Raw genomic sequence first — 18,028 nt, forward strand, 5'->3', positions numbered from 1 at the left:
TGGCTGCAACGGCCAGAGCTGCACTGATCAGGAGCCAAGAGCTTCTTCTGGGTCTCCCGCACGGCATCAGTTGATTTTTCACCTGCATCAGTCATTACTATGATGAGTGGAAAATACCAAGTTTATGTTCATTGTCTCGGTATCTGATGAACCGTGAAGCCAGGCTGAGTCAAAAGGGCCACGCGGTGCTTCTTGCACCTGTCTAGGCCTCCTGGAGTCCTGCTTCTCATCTCCAGAGAGCTTGGCATGCAGGGTCATCAGAAGATGGCCGCGAAGACAGATGTGAGGACCGCGTTGATGATACCAGATCACTAAGTTTGTCTCCATGTCCACCAGGCTGTGGCTCGAGAAATAAGGGATGCTAGGGAATTTGATGCCATTTTATTTCATCTTCAGTTTTGAAACCAAATTTGGACTTTGTTCAGGATCCCCAATTTCTTTAGTAAGTTGTTCTCTGGAATAAACCCCGCTGTAAGGGTTGTTCACCAATGCCTTCATGAGAGTGTAATTGAGAGAAGCTGTGACTGACAGGACACTGCCCACTTTCTCTACTTTGAACCTGCTCTTGAAGAGATCTTCTCCATGTCTCTTGCAGCACTTGGCTGAGTATATCCATACAGTGGATAACACGCAGCCTTGGGAAGAAATTCTGATGCTACAATGTGAGTAAACCTTACAGATCCTTAAGGGTAGATTCTAAAGGCTCCTTAGGTCCTGGGTTTTTCTGCAATTGGTGCCTTGCTGTTCAATTCTGGAACAAAATCTGCTTTCCTGACACTTTGGTGTTGGTGTCCAAAGCAACTTTTCATTTGGTAGCATGACTTGGGTAGGTTTTTTGAAGATGTTGATGAGAATTTCCAGTTGGAGTTAGTGCTGCTACACCTATGACTGGCTGATGCATTTGTGTTTCAAGAGTTGAACAGGGCTTTGGTCATTTAAATTGAAAACTGTACTTAGTCCCGACGCATCAAAGCAGAAGTGTTGAGGAAATCTCTGCCACTGGTATCCTTTAACACAGGGCCCGTCAGGCTTCTCTTCCTTGGGAGCCTCAGTGAATCCATCTGGGGGCTGGAGCTGTGGCATAGCGGGTAAAGCCGCCGCCAGCAATGCTGGCATCCCACATGGGCGCCGGTTCAAGTCCCAGCTGCTCCACTTGCGATCCAGCTCTCTGCTATGGCCTGGGGAAGCAGTGGAAGATGGCCCAAGTCTTTGGGCCCCTGCACACATGTGGGAGACCCAGAGGAAGCTCCTGACTCCTGGCTTCAGATCGGCACAGCTCCAGCCATTGCAGCCAACTGGGGAATGAACAAGCGGATGGAAGATTGATCTCTCTCTCTCTCTCTCTCTCTCTCTCTCTCCTTCTCTCTCTGTGTAACTCTTTCAAATAAATAAATAAATCTTTTTTTAAAAAAAGAATCCATCTGTGACTCCTTATGACTGGTACTCCCCTCCACCAAGAAAGAAAAAAGAGAAGACCTTGCTTGAACTGTCTGCCATCTGCCGTCTCAGAAGCCACTCGGATCAGTCATTTCCATGACTTGGTGGATCCCACACGCAGTCCTGTGTCAGAAAACAGTGGCCTGGTTTGGGTTGTTACTCATCGACTTCAGGGACCCACTGGGTGCAGTGGAGCGGCTTTGGCACAGGCCCTGAAGGATTATGGGAAGATGCAGACAAAGGGTCAGATCTCTCAAGGAGCTCATCACCAAACTGCAGGTGAGCAAGAGTAGAAATGCTGGATCCAGATTCAACTGGTAACAGGTGAGCAAAAACACCAACATGCTACAAAGTGAGGCCAGTGCTGTGGCAGAGCAGGGTAAGCTGCTGCCGGTGATGCCAGCATCCCATGTGAGTGCTGGTTCATGTTCTGGCTGTTGCACTTCTGGTCCAGCTCCCTGTTATGGCCTGGGAAAGCAGTGGAAGATGGCCCAAGTGCTTAGGCTCCTGCCACCCACGTGGAAGTCTGGAAGAAGCTCCTGGCCCCTGGCTTCTGTCTGTCCCGTCCTCGGCCATTGTGGCCATCTGAGGAGTGAACCAGCAGATGGAAGATCTCTCTGTCTCTCCCTCCCTCTCTCTGTGTCTCTTTTCTCATTTAGACGGGGGTGGGAGCAGAGGAACGTGCCTAAGACCCAAATCAATGTCCATGCAATGCGGGTCTGGGGAGGATGGGGGCAAGGAGCAATTTAGAACACTGTTATAAAACTGAAAATGGTCATAACTTTCAACTTAGCATCTTCACTTGTAAAACACCCCCACACTTATATATATATATATTCTAGAATGTCCCTTAAAAAAAAAAAAAAAAAAGACTTGAAAGCCGAGGAGAGAGAGAGAAAGAGAAAGATATCTTCCATCTGTAAATTCACTTCCCAAATGACAACAGCCATGTATGGGCCTGACTGATGCCAGGAGACAGGCACTCTTGCCGGTCTCCCACATGGATGGCAGGATCCAAGCACTCGAGTCATCTGCTGCTGCCTTCCCAGGCGTGTTAGCAGGAAGCTGGATCAGAAGTGGAGCAGCCTGGCTGCAAACTGGTGCTCTGATACGGGATGTAAAGATCCCAAGAGGTGACTTAACCCACGGCTCCACAACACCAGGCCCAACGATGCCCCATTGGAACATCGTTGCTCATAACCAGACACATGGTTGAATCAACGAAGCAACCGACACACAACAGAACACCATAAGGTGTATAAAGAGTGAGGTAAATGTGAATGCACTGGTAGGGAAAGTTTTTCAAGATACTCTGTTCAAGGGCCGGCGCTGTGGTGTAGCGGTAAAGCTGCCACCTGCAGTTCTGGCATCCCATATGGGCACAGGTTCGAGACCCGGCTGCTCCACTTCTGATCCAGCTCTCTGCTATGGCCTGGGAAAGTAGTAGAAGATGGCCCAAGTCTTTGGGACCCTGCACCCACGTGGGAGACCTAGAGGAAGCTCCTGGCTCCTAGCTTTGGATCGGCGCAGCTCCAGCCATTGCAGCCAATTGGGGAGTGAACCAGCGATGGAAGAACTCTCCTTCTCTGTGTAACTCTTTCAAATAAATAAATAAATCTTTTTTAAAAATATACTTTGTTCTATGATATGATGTAAAATACTGTAACATTGATGATAAGTATTAGGATATGTATAAGAATAAGCACTGGGGAAGTGGGCCCCAAAATATTAAAGATAGGGTGGGAGTTGAAAACGCTGGTTAAGATACTCACATCAGAGTACCTAGCTTTAATTCCCAGTTCGTGCTGCTGACTCATATCCTGCTAATGCAGACCCTGGGAGGCAGCAGAGATGGCTCAGGAGACTGGGTCTCTGTCACTCCCATGTGAGACCTGGATTGAGTTCCAGGTTCCTGGTTTCAGCCTGTTCCAGCCCCAATCTTTGCAGATATTTGGAGGCGGACCAGTGGATGGGAGAATTCTCTCCCTCTCCAAAATAAATATTCAATATAATGTTATTTGAAAGGTATGATATCATATTCAGTTTTTCTATGTGATTTTAATTCTATTAATTCTTTTAAGTGAATGCAATTATTGAACAAATTGCTAGGCACTTTACATTCATCTTTTCATTTAACCTTCTCACAATCATTAGGTGATAGAAACTATCACTTCCACAGGGAAGGGGGTTAGGCTAGTTCACCTGTCTGACTTCACCCACTTCTGTAGAGAAACTAAGAGCCTTTCAAACTTGAGCTAAATCTATTGCCTTCAAGGTTCTCAGCTTTGTCAGGAGCTCACTTCTGGCTGTTTTGGCTGCTTCTCATGATTTCATTTCCCTCTCAGAACTCTTTTTTTTTTTTTTTTTACAGGAAGAGTTAGACAGTGAGAGAGAGAGACAGAGAGAAAGGTCTTCCTTTGGTTCACTCCCCAAATGGCTGCTACAGCTGGCATGCTGCACCGATCCAAAGCCAGGAGCCAGGTGCTTCTCCTGGTCTCCCATGTGGGTGCAGGGCCCAAGCACTTGGGCCATCCTCCACTGCCCTCCTGGGCTACAGCAGAGAGCTGGCCTGGAAGAGGAGCAACCGGGATAGAATCTGGCGCCCCAATCGGGACAGAACCTGGGATGCCGGCGCTGCAGGCAGAGGATTAGCCTAGTGAGCCACGGTGCTGGCCTCTCAGAACTCTTAAAATGTAGTTCCCCTGGGAAGTTAACCTGAAGCTACCTTTGTACAATTTTTAACAAAGATTTGTTTATTTATTTGAAGGTCAGAGTTACAGAGAGAAAGGCAGAGACAGAGGGAGAGATCTTCCATCTGCTGGTTCACTCCTCAGATGGCCTCAATGGCCAAGGCTGGGTCAGGCCAAAGCTGGGAGCCAGGAGCTTCTTGTGAGCCTCCCATGTGGGTGGCAGGGGCCCCAGGACTTGGGCCATCCTCCACTGCTTTCCCAAACGCGTTAGCAGGGAGCTGGATCAGAAGCAGAGCAGCCAGGACTTGAACCAGTGCCCAAGTGGAACACCAGCACCTCAGGCAGCAGCTTTAGCTGCTACACCACAGCGCCGGCACCTAAATATTTCAGTGTTGCTACCACTTGGTTGGCTTTCTTCTTGAGCAGAGTGATGGTGGCAAATACAGGTGCCAACAGCTTAGGGCTTTTATCATTTTTTTAAGATATCAGTTCTAGCAAAATACATATTATAATAGATATAGCAAAAGTCCCAGAGAGGATGCCATCCGGCCCAGCCTGAGTCACGTGTCCTTGTCTGAACTGTAACCAAAGTGATTGGCAAGGCTGGGTGGCCCTGGGGTTGGGGAGAAGATGGGGGCCATGCTCTCCAGATCCAATTCCAGAGAAGAAAAGGTGAGAGCTGACAAAGACTAACTGCTGTCTACTGCAGCCTCCCTGGCGGGCATCTGCTGCTCTCTCCATCCCCCCAGCACTCTGAACGTCACTCAATTCGAATCTCTCTCTACCACCTCTGGAAGTCAGACCTTGCTCCCAGCCTCCTTTACAGCTACAGCCGAGGCTTGTGACGAAGATGTCACCAGCCAGCTATAACGGCCAATGACCGAGCTGGAAGCTCGGGAAGCGAGAGGCAAGCCGACAGAAGGATCCATCCCGGCAAGGGCGGTGAACTAGGCCCATCACAGGCTCATCCAGGCTTGAGGGTTGGCAAGAAAGAAGACTTCGACTTGGCCGACGTTGCCTGCACTTCCAAGCCAGAAGAAAACACAGCAAAATGGACACAAGTGTGTGGGCACGGCTCCCCGTTGCCTCCTTGGTTGCTTTTGGAGTTGCATCCAAAGTTTGGACGTCCATAAGAAATGAGGAATCTGTCAGGGCAGAGAGGTTCAGAACCAGGGGCTCCCTGTCTCGGGGGCAGCAGGGAGTCAGGCGGTCTCCCTCATGACCACCCATGTCGTGCAGTGCAGGGGACAACATCACACTGTGGTCTATGGGACTGCTGGAAGTCATGCTAAAGACTAGCTCTGTTGTACCCCTCACCACCCAGCAAAATTCTGCACCACCACTTATGGATGACTGTATTCTTTTCATGTCAATCTATTAACCTATGCAAGGTTTTAGTGCTGCAGACCTGGCCAGGCCCGCCACACTGGCTGCTGTGGCTGTCTCCCAGGTGGGGAGGAGCAGAGGCACCTGCTATAGCATCCACCGTGGTGGATGGCAGAGTGGTCCCCAAGCCGGCAAGAAGCATTAGGGGCGTATCCACCAGACCAGGCCTGCAAGCCAGACCTATGCAGTGGCCAAGCCACGTTGCTGTTTGTCGTGGGGGCGCTGTGTCAGAACCCTGCATCAGAACACTTTGGCATTCCTAGCAAGAGGTGCATTGTTATGAGTGCCCAAGAACCATGCTTAATACAATTAATAGGGACAGTGCTGTGGCATAGTGGGTAAAGCTGCCGCCTGCAATGCCGGCATCCCATGTGGGTGCCAGTTCGAGTCCCGGCTGCTCCTCTTCCAATCCCGTTCTCTGCTGGGACCTGGGAAAGCAGTAGAAGATGGCCCAAGTCCTTGGGCCCCTGCACCCATGTGGGAGATCTGGAAGAAGCTCCTGGCTCCTGGCTTCGGATCAGCTCAGCTCCGGATGTTGCAGCCAATTGGGGAGTGAACCAGTGGATAGAAGACCTCTCTCTCTCTCTCTTTCTCTCTCTCTGTGTAACTCTGCCTTTTAAATAAATAAATGGATCTTTAAAAAAATACAATTAATAGAATTTCAATCTTGAAGCCCTCGCCCATTAAATTCCATGTCCTGACCCCCTCCTGCCCTTCTGTTTGTCCCTGGGGAGGAAGAAGGCTGGAGGACACAGAGGCAAGAGAGCAAAGGGAGGAGTTTGGTAAATCCAGCTTGGCCACCAGGGCTGTGGGCATGCTCTGAATCTCCCCCAGATGCAAGGCTGGCTTTCTGGGGAAGGGAGCCATGTTGTGCAGTGAACTGTGACCATCAAATGCACCCCCATCCTAAGCTACTGGAGAGACAGGAATCCTCTTCCATCTTTTGCTTCTTGGGCAGGACCTGTGAGACCCTTGAAACCATGAATGAGATCTTAGCTCCATGGCTCCAGTTATCTTCAGAATGTGCAGCAGCTCAATTCCACTGAGCTCTTTAGAAACACAGTCATGGGGGGGCGGCACTGCGGCTCACTTGGTTAATCCTCCGCCTGCAGTGCCAGCATCCCAGGTGGGTGCTGGGTTCTAGTCCTGATTGCTCTTGGAAGAAGCTCCTGGCTCCTGGCTTCAGATCAGCCCAGCTACGGCTGTTGTGGCCATTTGGGGAGTGAACCAGTGGATGGAAGACCTCTCCCCCTCTCCCTCTCTCTGTAGCTCTACCTCTCAAATAAATAAATAAAATCTTAAAAAAATAAAAATAAAAACCCTATCATGTAGTGGTGCAACCATCATAACACCGTAGCACAGCGTGTCGCCCAGTGTCTGTGGGGACGCTGGTGTGAACCTGCTGAGCTGCCAGTGTATAAAGCACATTGCCTGCACTTATACAGAGTAAAGGATACTTGACGATACATGACTAGGTTTCTGGTTCAGGTATTCACTGTCCAGTTTCTTTTGTTGTTATTTTAGAGTGCATTCCTCTACTTAGAAAACAAAGTTTGCTGTAAACCTGTGCTGTGGTAGCCCAGCAGGAGCCTCAAGCAGCCCGTGTTTACAGTGTCTCTTGGTGACATCAAGAGGCCACGTCGGGTGATGACCTCCGCCATCTGGGCGTGTGTAGGTGAGCTCCATGGTGTTTCGGTGCATTTCTCCGAAGGCGTCCTGTTCACTGATTGGAAGCCATGACCGTGACTTTGCTTACCCCTACCTATAATTCTGCACTTCCAGTGTTCATGTATAATTAATTTCCCTTCCTGTATCCTGTTCTTTAGGTAAATTTTTTGAAATACCATCTATGGATTGATGTAAATTGCAATGCATACAGCCTAAGTGCTGACAGCTGTCCACGCCCATGACACCACCACCATTCCCAAGTTGATCTCCAGCCCCCACGTGTTCTTGGACCCCTTGCAAGTCAAGAATTGTCCCCTTCCAGCTCTAAGCAGCCACTGACTTACGTCTTTAGAGACGCAATCACATTTTCTAGAATTTTACTTTGGATATAAAAGGAATCACATAGCCTGTAGTCTCTGTTGCTTGGCTGCTATCACCAGGATCACTGGACAGTCACAGTGTATCCGTTATTTCCCTGTTTTTTTTTTTATTATTTTTAAAGATTTATTTATTTATTTGAAATGCAGAGTTACAGTGAGGCAGAGGCAGAGAGAGAGAGAGAGAGAGAGAGAGAGAGAGGTATTCAATTTGCTGGTTCACTCCCCAAATGGCTTCAATGGCCAGAGCTGGGCCAACCCGAAGCCAGCAGCCTGGAGCCTCTTCTAGGTCTCCCACATGGGTGCAGGGGCCCAAAGAGTTAGGCCATCTTCCACTGCTTTCCCAGGCTATAGCAGAGAGCTGGATCAGAGGTGGAGCAGCTGGGACTTGAATTGGCACCCTTATAGGATGCTGGCACTGCAGGTGGCAGCTTTACCCGCTAGGCCACAGCGCTGGTCCCCTTTTTCCCTGTTGTTTAAGTTGCTAGTCATGTGCCATTGTGTGGGTGGACCACAACCGGTTTATTCACTCACCTGTGGCTGGATGCTGCGCCATTTCCTAAAACCACTGTCAACTTTCGTGCCCAGTCCTCAAGCAGACACTTTGCCCTTACTTTGCCTGGTGATGGAGAAAGCAGCGTTTTCCACCACTGCTTCTGTCTCTGTCCCTCCCTGGACTCCTCGGGTGCCCTCAGGGACCTCGCTCTCTTGTAGTTGCCCTGCCCACCCTCTGACGGGAAGCGGAGCAACCGGGACTCGAACCAGCACCCATAGGGAATGCCAGCATCCCAGGCAGTGGCTTTAACCACTATGCCACAATGCCAGCCCCGGTTTCCAGCATTTCTTACATCCTGCCTTAGCACGCTGCAGCTGGGGACTGATGCTGCGGTCTTGCTGGCCTTAAGCAATAGGTTGTGCCCTTGGGCAGTGCCCCAGGATACTGGCTCAGGCTGTGCCTGGCTCTGGACATGACTGTGGCTGAGCTGGAGCTCCACCAACAGGGGGGCTGGGTGAGGACAGCACTTTTTTTTTTTTTTAAAGATTTATTTTATTTATTTGAAAGAGTTACGGAGAGAGGTAGAGATAGAGACACACAGAGAGGTCTTCCATTAGCTGGTTCACTCCCCAGATGGCTGCAACAGTTGGAGCTGTGCTGATCTGAAGCCAGGAGCCAGGAGCTTCTTGCAGGTCTCCCACATGAGTGCAGGGGCCCAAGGACTTGGGCCACCTTCTACTGCTTTCCCAGGCCACAGCAGAGAGCTGGATTGGAAGACGAGCAGCCAGGACTGGAACCGGCATCCATACGGGATGCTGGTGCTTCAGGCCAGGGCTTTAACCCACTGCGCCACAGCACCAGCTCTGAGGGCAGCACTTTTTTTTTTTTAAATCATCTTGTCCCATAGCTCCTGTTTCCAGCACTTCTTTTTTTCTTTTTTAAGATTTATTTACTGGGGTCTGTGTTGTGGTGTAGCAGACTAAGCCTCTGCCTGCAATGCCAACATTCCAAATGGGCACAGGTTCGAGACCTGGCTGCTCCACTTCTGATCCAGCTCCCTGCTAATGTGCCTGGGAAAGCAGTGAAAAATGGCAAGCAATTTATTTATTTGTCTGAAAGGCAGAGTTGCAGAGAGAGAGAGAGAGGGAGAGGGAAGAGGAGAGGGAGAGAGACACAGAGAGAGAGATATTCCATCCACTGGTTCACTCCTCAGATGGCCATAACAGCCAGGGCTGGGCCAAGCAGGAGCTAGGAGCCAGAAGCCAGGAGCCAGGAGTTTCTTCCAGGTCTCCCATGTGGGTAGCAGGGGACCAAGTGCTTGGGCCATCTTCCACTGCTATTTCCAGGCCATTAATAGGGAGTTGGACGGGAAGCGGAGCAACCGGGACTCGAACCAGCACCCATATGGAATGCCAGCATCCCAGGCAGTGGCTTTAACCACTATGCCACAATGCCAGCCCCTGTTTCCAGCATTTCTCACATCCTGAAATGGTCCCCCTACCTCCCCTTCAGTCCCTAGTATCCACCAAAACTTGCAATATACCCCCAATGTGCCTGTTCCTCTCCTCTCGTACCAGCAGTTCTGTCTCCAGGGTGCATCTTCTGGCTTCTCCCACATCACCTCTTCCCTGTCATTGAAAACTTCAATCCCCATTACAGGACCCACTGAACAAGCACAGACCTGAGCCCATCTGCGTAGTATGGAAATCCCAGAACAGCAGAGGTTCAAGCCCCGGAGCTTTTTCCTCTCTCTCATCCATGCAGTCCAAGGGAGAATGATGCAGAGCTGGAATGATGCTGGCCTCTTGACCATCAGAGACCCTCACTGCCTTCTGCTCGGCCATCTTCCCACAAGACAGCCATCCCTAAAGATGCCTCATGATCCAAGACAGCGGCAGAAGCTCTAGACCCTCTTATATATCCACGCTCCACCCACATGGACAAAGAGCACAAGGGCAACAAGGGTGCCTTGTGGAAAGCCACCTGCTACCTTCTCCCCTGTAGAACAGACAGCCTACAGCCGCTGCACAGGTCGGGGAGGAGCAAATAGGAAAGGCGGTCCCTGTGCTGGGGGCATGAAAATGAATCTTCTGTTAGGAAGAGAGGGGTGAGGAACCGCAACTTGCGGATTCAGCCACCTGAGAAGGACCTGCCCAGAAGGGACCAGAGCAGAGAGACCACAGAGATTCTCTTCTCTTGAGCACGGGAAGAGGGAGGCTTTCTGAAGTCTTCTAGTGTAACAACGGATCTTTCATCCCCACGACATTCCTCTGTTTACTTGGGTAATCACTTGTATAGTGTCCGTCTCACCCCAGCCCTCCCCCCCACCCCAGTCAGCAGTGCGTCTGGTGAACTTCCAGTAAATCTGACTACAGCCTGGCACGAAGCCCAGCCCACAAAAGATAATTAATAATTTGTTGAATGAAAGGAGATTCCTCATCGAACCAAATGAACTTTCCTTTGTTGCTAGGGACAAGCATCAGTCAAATAGATTTAGTGGGGTCCAGGCTAGAAAACTCTCAACTCTGGGCCGGCACCGTGGCTTAACAGGCTAATCCTCCACCTTGCAGCGCCGGCACACCGGGTTCTAGTCCCGGTTGGGGCGCTGGATTCTATCCCGGTTGCCACCCTTCCAGGCCAGCTCTCTGCTGTGGCCCGGGAAGGCAGTGGAGGATGGCCCAAATTGTTGGGCCCTGCACCCACATGGGAGACCAGGAGAAGCACCTGGCTCCTGGCTTCGGATCAGCGCAATGAGCCGGCCACAGTGGCCATTGGAGGGTGAACCAACGGCAAAAAGGAAGACCTTTCTCTCTGTCTCTCTCTCTCACTGTCCACTCTGCCTGTCAAAAAAAAAAAAAAAAAGTTTAGAAAACTCTCAACTCTGAACAAATGTATTTGAATCGGAAATCTCGAAGAAGAAGCATGTCTTTATTTCAAGCTAATGTGTTAAATAACACAGTTGATTGTCAAATCCATTGCCTGGAGTTCTAAACTCATGATACTAATTCATTACCATTTGGTGCAGTTTATCCCGGTGAATTTTTATTAGATCTATATGAATTCTTATTGTTAAGGTATAATTTGGCCGGCGCCGTGGCTCACTTGGCTAATCCTCTGCCTGCAGCGCCAGCACACCAGGTTCTAGTCCCGGATGGGGCGCCGGATTCTATCCCGGTTGCTCCTCTTCCAGGCCAGCTCTCTGCTGTGGCCCGGGAAGGCAGTGGAGGATGGCCCAAGTGCTTGGGCCCTGCACTCGCATGGGAGAACAGGAGAAGCACCTGGCTCCTGGCTTCAGATCAGCGCAACACGCTGGCCACAACACGCCAGCCGTAGCGGCCATTTGTGGGGTGAACCAACGGAAAAGGAAGACCTTTCTCTCTGTCTCTCTGTTTCTCTCTCTAACTCTGCCTTTAAAAAAAAAAAGTATAATTTACATGCAATAAAATACACCTGTTTTCAGTAGTGTTCAGTAAATTGTGACAGCTGTATACACCTGTATAAACATCACCACTCTCCAAATATGGAACTTCTTACCCCAGAAAGTCCTCTCTCCCCTTTGCAAGCTAGCCTCAGCCCCTGCCAATAGCCGATCTGTTTTCTGACACACCAGGTCCATGTCGCCTGTTGTAGAAGTTCGTCACTCAGCATAATGTTTTTGAGATTCATCTATACAATATAGATCAAAAGTTTGTTAATTTTTTTTTTTTTTTGGACAGGCAGAGTGGACAGTGAGAGACAGAGGGAAAGGTCTTCCTTTGCTGTTGGTTCACCCTCCAATGGCCGCCGCGGCTGGCTCGTTGCGGCCGGCACACCGCGCTGATGCGATGGCAGGAGCCAGGTGCTTCTCCTGGTCTCCCATGGGGTGCAGGGCCCAAGCACTTGGGCCATCCTCCACTGCACTCCCTGGCCACAGCAGAGAGCTGGCCTGGAAGAGGGGCAACCGGGACAGAATCTGGTGCCCCAAGCGGGACTAGAACCTGGGGTGCTGGCGCTGCAGGCAGAGGGATTAGTTTATTAAGCCATGGCACCTGCCGGGGAGAGTTTTTAAAGGAAAAAAGGGCTACATCAGCAGGAAAAGTTACATACAGCATGGAAGCTCTGGGTACAGGGAGTTACAGTGGGGGCTTCCAGCACAGGAGCTCTGGGCGCAGGGAGTTACTTTGTTTAGCAGTCTCTACTGTGCTGTCCTTGGTCTACAGAGCTAGCTGTCCCTGGTGAGCTTTGACATCTCCGGAACACCTGAATGCCTGCTTTCACAAGGACTCGGGTCTGCTATGGGAAACGGAGGCTGCTTTTCCTATTGTTTTAAAAGGGAGTCGCTTTGGCTCTTCATAACCTTGTTTTAATTTCTCCAACAAAATCCCTGAATCTGATTACACCTGGCCCCGTCCTAGTTCCTTAATAATGCTGGCTTGTGGTCATAATTTTGAGCAACACAGAAAAGCACACCGTTGAAAGTGAGCGCTCCTGGGGTGGACCCCTCACCCTGCGACCGCGCTAAACACCAGTACATGAAACAGAGCCCAACACAGTCCTAACAGAAGTGGAAGCGCTCTCTTCACGCCATCTTGATACCTCACCCCCCAGGGGCGCTCGCCAAGTCTGACGGGGAGGGGTCCCTTGCCCGCTCCGCACGCACGCGCGGCCCCGGCCCGCCTGTTGCCGCCCTGCGACCACGCCCACCCACCCCCTCCTCCGCGCAGGCGAGCCGCAGGAACTACAATCCCCAGCATCCCTTTCGCCGCAACGCTCCGTGTTCGAATTGTCCAATGAGAGAAGCTCGCTCAACAGCCGCAAGCGAGAAGAGCCGGGGTGACCGCGTTCCTCGGGGAGCCACCGACTGTGGACAGGTGGGAGACGTGAGGGCCCCGACAGCTGGAGGGAGCCCCCCGCTTAGGTCCTCCCGGCCGGGGCCCGCGGCTCCGGGGAACGCGCGCAGCTCTGGGGCGCTGCCGGGCGGCCGGGCTGCGGCGTCCTGCGTCCTGGCAGCGCTCCCAGGCCCGCACGCGGGGCGCCGCCCTCGGCCCTGCCCCGCGCTCCCGCAGGTCTTTCCCCATCAGGCGCGTGACTGCTGAGTTGTGCTTTTTGCTTGGTTAAGGAACTCCGAGGCCACCATCGGCGTGTCACGTCGCTGGGTTCCCGTGGCCGCGGTGGGGACCCCACTTCCCCTGCTCTGCCTCCAGCCCAGCAGATGGGTCGTCCGCAGCCGCCTCCGAAACTTAACACGCTTAAACCAGCCACCAGGGGGTCGTGTCCGATTTCAACTTGGGGGTCAGCTCTTTTTTTTTTTTTAAGGTTGATTTATTTGAAAGGCAGAGTGACCGAGAGAAAGATCTCCCATCCACTGGTCACTCCCCACATGGCCATCTTCCACTGCCTTCCCAGCAGGGAGCTGGATGGGAAGTGGAGCAGCCGGGGCTCCTGGCCTCACACCCCGCGCCCCAGTGCTGGCCCCAAACCTTCCAGTGTCTGTAGGAGCCCTGTTTGCCGTCTGCTCGCTCCTCTCTCCGTCACCGGGGTGGGGGGCATCTGACTCCCGTGTGACGGTTCGCCAGAGCCTGGACATCTCCAAGTGTGCCTGCCGATTTTGCCATTGGGCTGCTGTGACCCCAGCCAGACCTGCCGCAGCCCTTCAGCGCCCGTCCCCCCTCCCGCCGGGGAGGGAGCCCAGCCGCAGCCCCACGTCTGGCCTCCCTTCTGCCACATGTTCCTCCTCCGGCGGTGAATTGGGGCGCCCGGCGTCTGGTGAACTCCTCATCACCTGCGTGTGAAGCCCTAGAGCTTAGCTTTCCCAGCGCCCCGTTTCCAGTTCGTGCTCCGCCATACTTCCTCCGCGTTTTGTTGCTGATAAGACAGACTTTTTCTCGACCTCGCAGAACATTTACGTTTCCAGTTTTTTCCCCTCTTGCTTTCCTCTCCCCAGTTATGCCGTCCCCAAATGCCACCAGCCCCCTTTCCACCTGCCAGACAGATTTACTCCCTCCGCCTCTCCCTTCACCCCAGGCCTGCTGTAAAAGCTCCCTTTCTGGTGAGCATCCTCTCTTCTTTCCATCAGGATACTCAGATCTACAGGGATTCCTAGGGAGACTAGTAGCCCACGTTGGAATCCAGATTTCATGTGGCCACACCATTTGCTGATGTTTTCTAAATGACTTTCCTGTACTGGTAAACCCAATGGGCAAGTGCTGTTCATAAGGCAATTGTCAGCTTTAACACTGTGCTATCAACATTTATTTATATATATATATATATTTTAAGATTTATTTATTTATTTGAAAGTTAGAGTTACACAGAGAGAGGAGGAAAGGCAGAGGTAGAGAGAGGTCTTCTATCTGCTGGTTCACTCCCCAATGGCCACAACAGCCAGAGCTGTGGTGATCCAGAGCCAGGGGCCAGGAGCCTGGAGCTTCTTCCAGGTCTCCCACGTGGGTGCAGGGGCCCAAGGACTTGGGCCATCTTCTACTGCTTTCCCAGGCCATAGTAGAGAGCTGGATCAGAAGTGGAGCAGCCGGGACTCGAACCGGCGAGTTCTATATATAGGATGCCGGCACTGCAGGCAGCAGCTTTACCTGCTACACCACATCGCCAGCCCCTGTATATTTGTTTTAAAGGGTTAGGTTGTTTTTTTTTTTTTGGGTGTGCAAAAGACTTTTTAAAATTTTTTTTATTTAATAAATGTAAATTTACAAAGTGCAACTTTTGCATTGTTGTGGCTTTTTCGTCCATAACCTCCCTCCCTCCTGCAGCCATCCCATCTCCCACTCCCTCTCCCATCCCACTCTTCATCAAGGTTCATTTTCAATTACCTTTATATACAGAAGATCAACTTAGTATATACTAAGCAAAGATTTCAACAGACTGCGCCCACACAACCGCACAAGATATAGAGTACTGTTCGACTAGTAGTTTTTCTGTTAATTCTCTCTCTCTCTCTCTCTCTCTTTTTTTTTTTTTTTTGACAGGCAGAGTGGATAGTGAGAGAGAGAGACAGAGAGAAAGGTCTTCCTTTTTGCCGTTGGTTCACCCTCCAATGGCTGCTGCGGCTGGCGCATCCTGGCTGATCTGAAGCCAGGAGCCAGGTGCTTCTCCTGTTCTCCCATGCGGGTGCAGGGCCCAAGGACTTGAGTCATCCTCCACTGCCTTCCCGGGCCACAGCAGAGAGCTGGCCTGGAAGAGGGGCAACCGGGATAGAATCTGGCGCCCCAACCGGGACTAGAACCCGGTGTGCCGGCGCCACAAGGCGGAGGATTAGCCTGTTAGGCCACGGCGCCGGCCTTCCGTTAATTCTCATAGTACAACACATTAAGGACAGAGATCCTACGTGGGGAGCAGGTGCACAGTGACTCCTGTTGTTGATTTAACAATAGACACTCTTCTTTATGACGTCAGTAATCACCTGAGGCTCTTGCCATGAGCTGTTGAGGATGGAAGCCCCTTGAGTTCACCAGCTCTGAACTTATTTAGTCAAGGCCATATCGCAGTGGAGGTTCCTTCCTCCCTTCAGAGGAAGGTGCCTCCTTCTTTGATGGCTTGTTCTTTCTGGTGGGATCTTGTTCACCGAGATCTTTCATTCAGGTCGTTTTTGCCACAGTGTCTTGGCTTTCCATGTTAAAGGCTTAGTTTTATTTGAAGCAACCTAGAAGCACAGGAATAGTTTAAAAGCTGTAGACTCTAATTTGTGATTATTTTGTTTTTCAAAACTTTTTTTTCCCCCTAGATCTACCTACATAGCTATTCTTTGGAAGTGGCACATTATCTCAGCATAGTTACCCATTTATGCATTTAGATGTAGGAGTGAGGAGATCAGTGTGAAAATTGCTAAGTGAATTATGAATGCTTGAAACAGGAGAAAAAACAGCTGGTCTGCTTGCGTGAATTAAGGCGGAATCAGTAGACCAGTGTGAGCTGACGTGCTCACTGGTCTTGGTCAGGTGCGTTTAAGGTATTCAATAATGTCTCAGTCTGTGATGATGTGTGTATATCCGAGTCCCACTGCAGCCAACAGCTTGACACAGGATCAGATCTCTCCTTCACTGTGTCCCACAGTGTGGTCTTACTTCTGGAGATATGTGAGATGACTTTGGGCAAATGTAAACAAATTTTCTTATTTTGATAGGTAAATGTTTTATGGTAGATTAAAAAAAATTAGAAAACCTTCTTCCCTCTCCCTTTCCCTCCTCATCTTCCTCTCCTTTTTCCTCTCCATCTCCCCCTTCCTCCCTCTCCCCCTGCGTCTCTCCGGAAAACATCAGGGAACGTTCTCGGAGTTCAGTAACGAGGCCTGCTCCTCAGCCATCCCTTCCTCCTGTGGCGTTCCAAAGAGCCGGGCACAGGTGTAGTCAGTTAACTTCATGGCCGGCTTCCTGTGCTCGAGTTAGGGCAGCCAACTGGACTAATTGTGCTGCAGTTGGGTACCAGGAAAAGACACTGGGCATTTATGTGTGCAGAGGCCATGAGTTGACCTGGACCGTTTGCTTCTGAGAAAGAGGAAGAAGGGTGTCGTGATCTCCTGCCCAGAGCCCCGAGCAGCTGATTTGATGTCACAGGGCCTGCCAGCTTGGCGACGTTTCAACACCAGGCTCGAGCCCCTGCGCAGCAGATCCCATGACTCCACGGGACCGCCCCAGCCACTCTCCTGCCAGAATTCTGTTGTGAGTGGTACTGTGTGAGGAGCTCCTGAAATATCTTCTTCTTTTATAGGGATTTTATAGGAAGAAGGTGCTTAACCTTGCAAGTTTGATTGATTTTAGTGATTGCCATTTATTGATTTAATTTTTTCTTGAAAGGTATGAGATGATTTTAAAAAATGGGTGTGATAAGAAAATTTTAGACCAGTGGATAAAGAATAGGGGCAAAAGGATAAATGGAGCTGAAAATGAGGGCTGTAACCAAATGTATGCTGTGTGGCAGAGTTGGCCCTCAGTGTTTTAACAGCAAGATAGTGAAGACAACAAAGAATTATGTGACTGTCTCCCTAACATTTTTTTTAAGATTTATTTATTTACTTGAAAGGCAGAATTAGAGAGAGAGAGAGAGGTCTTCCATCCACTGGTTCACTCCCCAGAAGGCCACAACAGCTGGAGCTGCGCCAATCTGAAGCCAGGAGCCAGGAGCTTCTTCCAGGTCTCCCACGTGGGTGCAGGGGCCCAAGGACTTGGGCCATCTTCTACTGCTTTCCCAGGCCATAGCAGAGAGCTGGATCAGAAGTGGAGCATCTGGGACTCAAATTGGTGCCCATATGGGATGCCGGCAGTGCAGGAGGCAGCTTTACCTGCTACGTCACAGTGCTGACCACTACATTTTTTCTAAGAACAAAACCCAACCCACTTGAGAAGGCAGCTAATTCCACCTGCTAAGGTCAGAGAGAAAGCTTCTGTCAAATGTATAATACCTTCAACACCATCCTCAGCAATGACCCTGGAATGTACAACAGTGGCTTCCTGGAGCTGTTGCCTATGGTAGCCTCCAGCGAGGGTTCTGGGCCACGGTGAGCACAGGGGATCAAGATGGTGCCCTTTGGGAACACATCTTAGCAGGTGGGTTTTGGAGGGTGTGGTGGGACAGAGAATGTACCAGTCCCAGCCGCTGTGCTGTGGATTGTAATGCACCCTGCCAGAGGTGGGATCAGGGCTGGCTCCGTCATTTGTAGGGCCTGGTATAAAATGAAAATGCAAGATCCCCTTTTCAGAATGCGAGAATTGCAAGATGGTAGCAGCAGAGCCTTCCGTGAGTCTCGGGTCCTTTCTAAGGCAGAGGGCCTGTGGGACTGCTCACATCAGCCATCTGTGGTAGGGTACCTACTCCTTAGGCAGAACAGTTAATCCTCATGTCAAACCAAAGACCTGGGTGAGGACAGAGCTGAAAGTAAAGGCCAGCTCTGCCCGCACCTGCTGCTGACCCCCAGAGTGGAAATACAGGTAATTCTCCAAGGCCTGCAGAAGGCAGGAACCCCAAGCCACAGCTCAGGTGTGGAA

Source organism: Lepus europaeus, chromosome 20 (genome assembly GCF_033115175.1).
Source record: "Lepus europaeus isolate LE1 chromosome 20, mLepTim1.pri, whole genome shotgun sequence".
Lineage (NCBI taxonomy): Eukaryota > Metazoa > Chordata > Mammalia > Lagomorpha > Leporidae > Lepus > Lepus europaeus.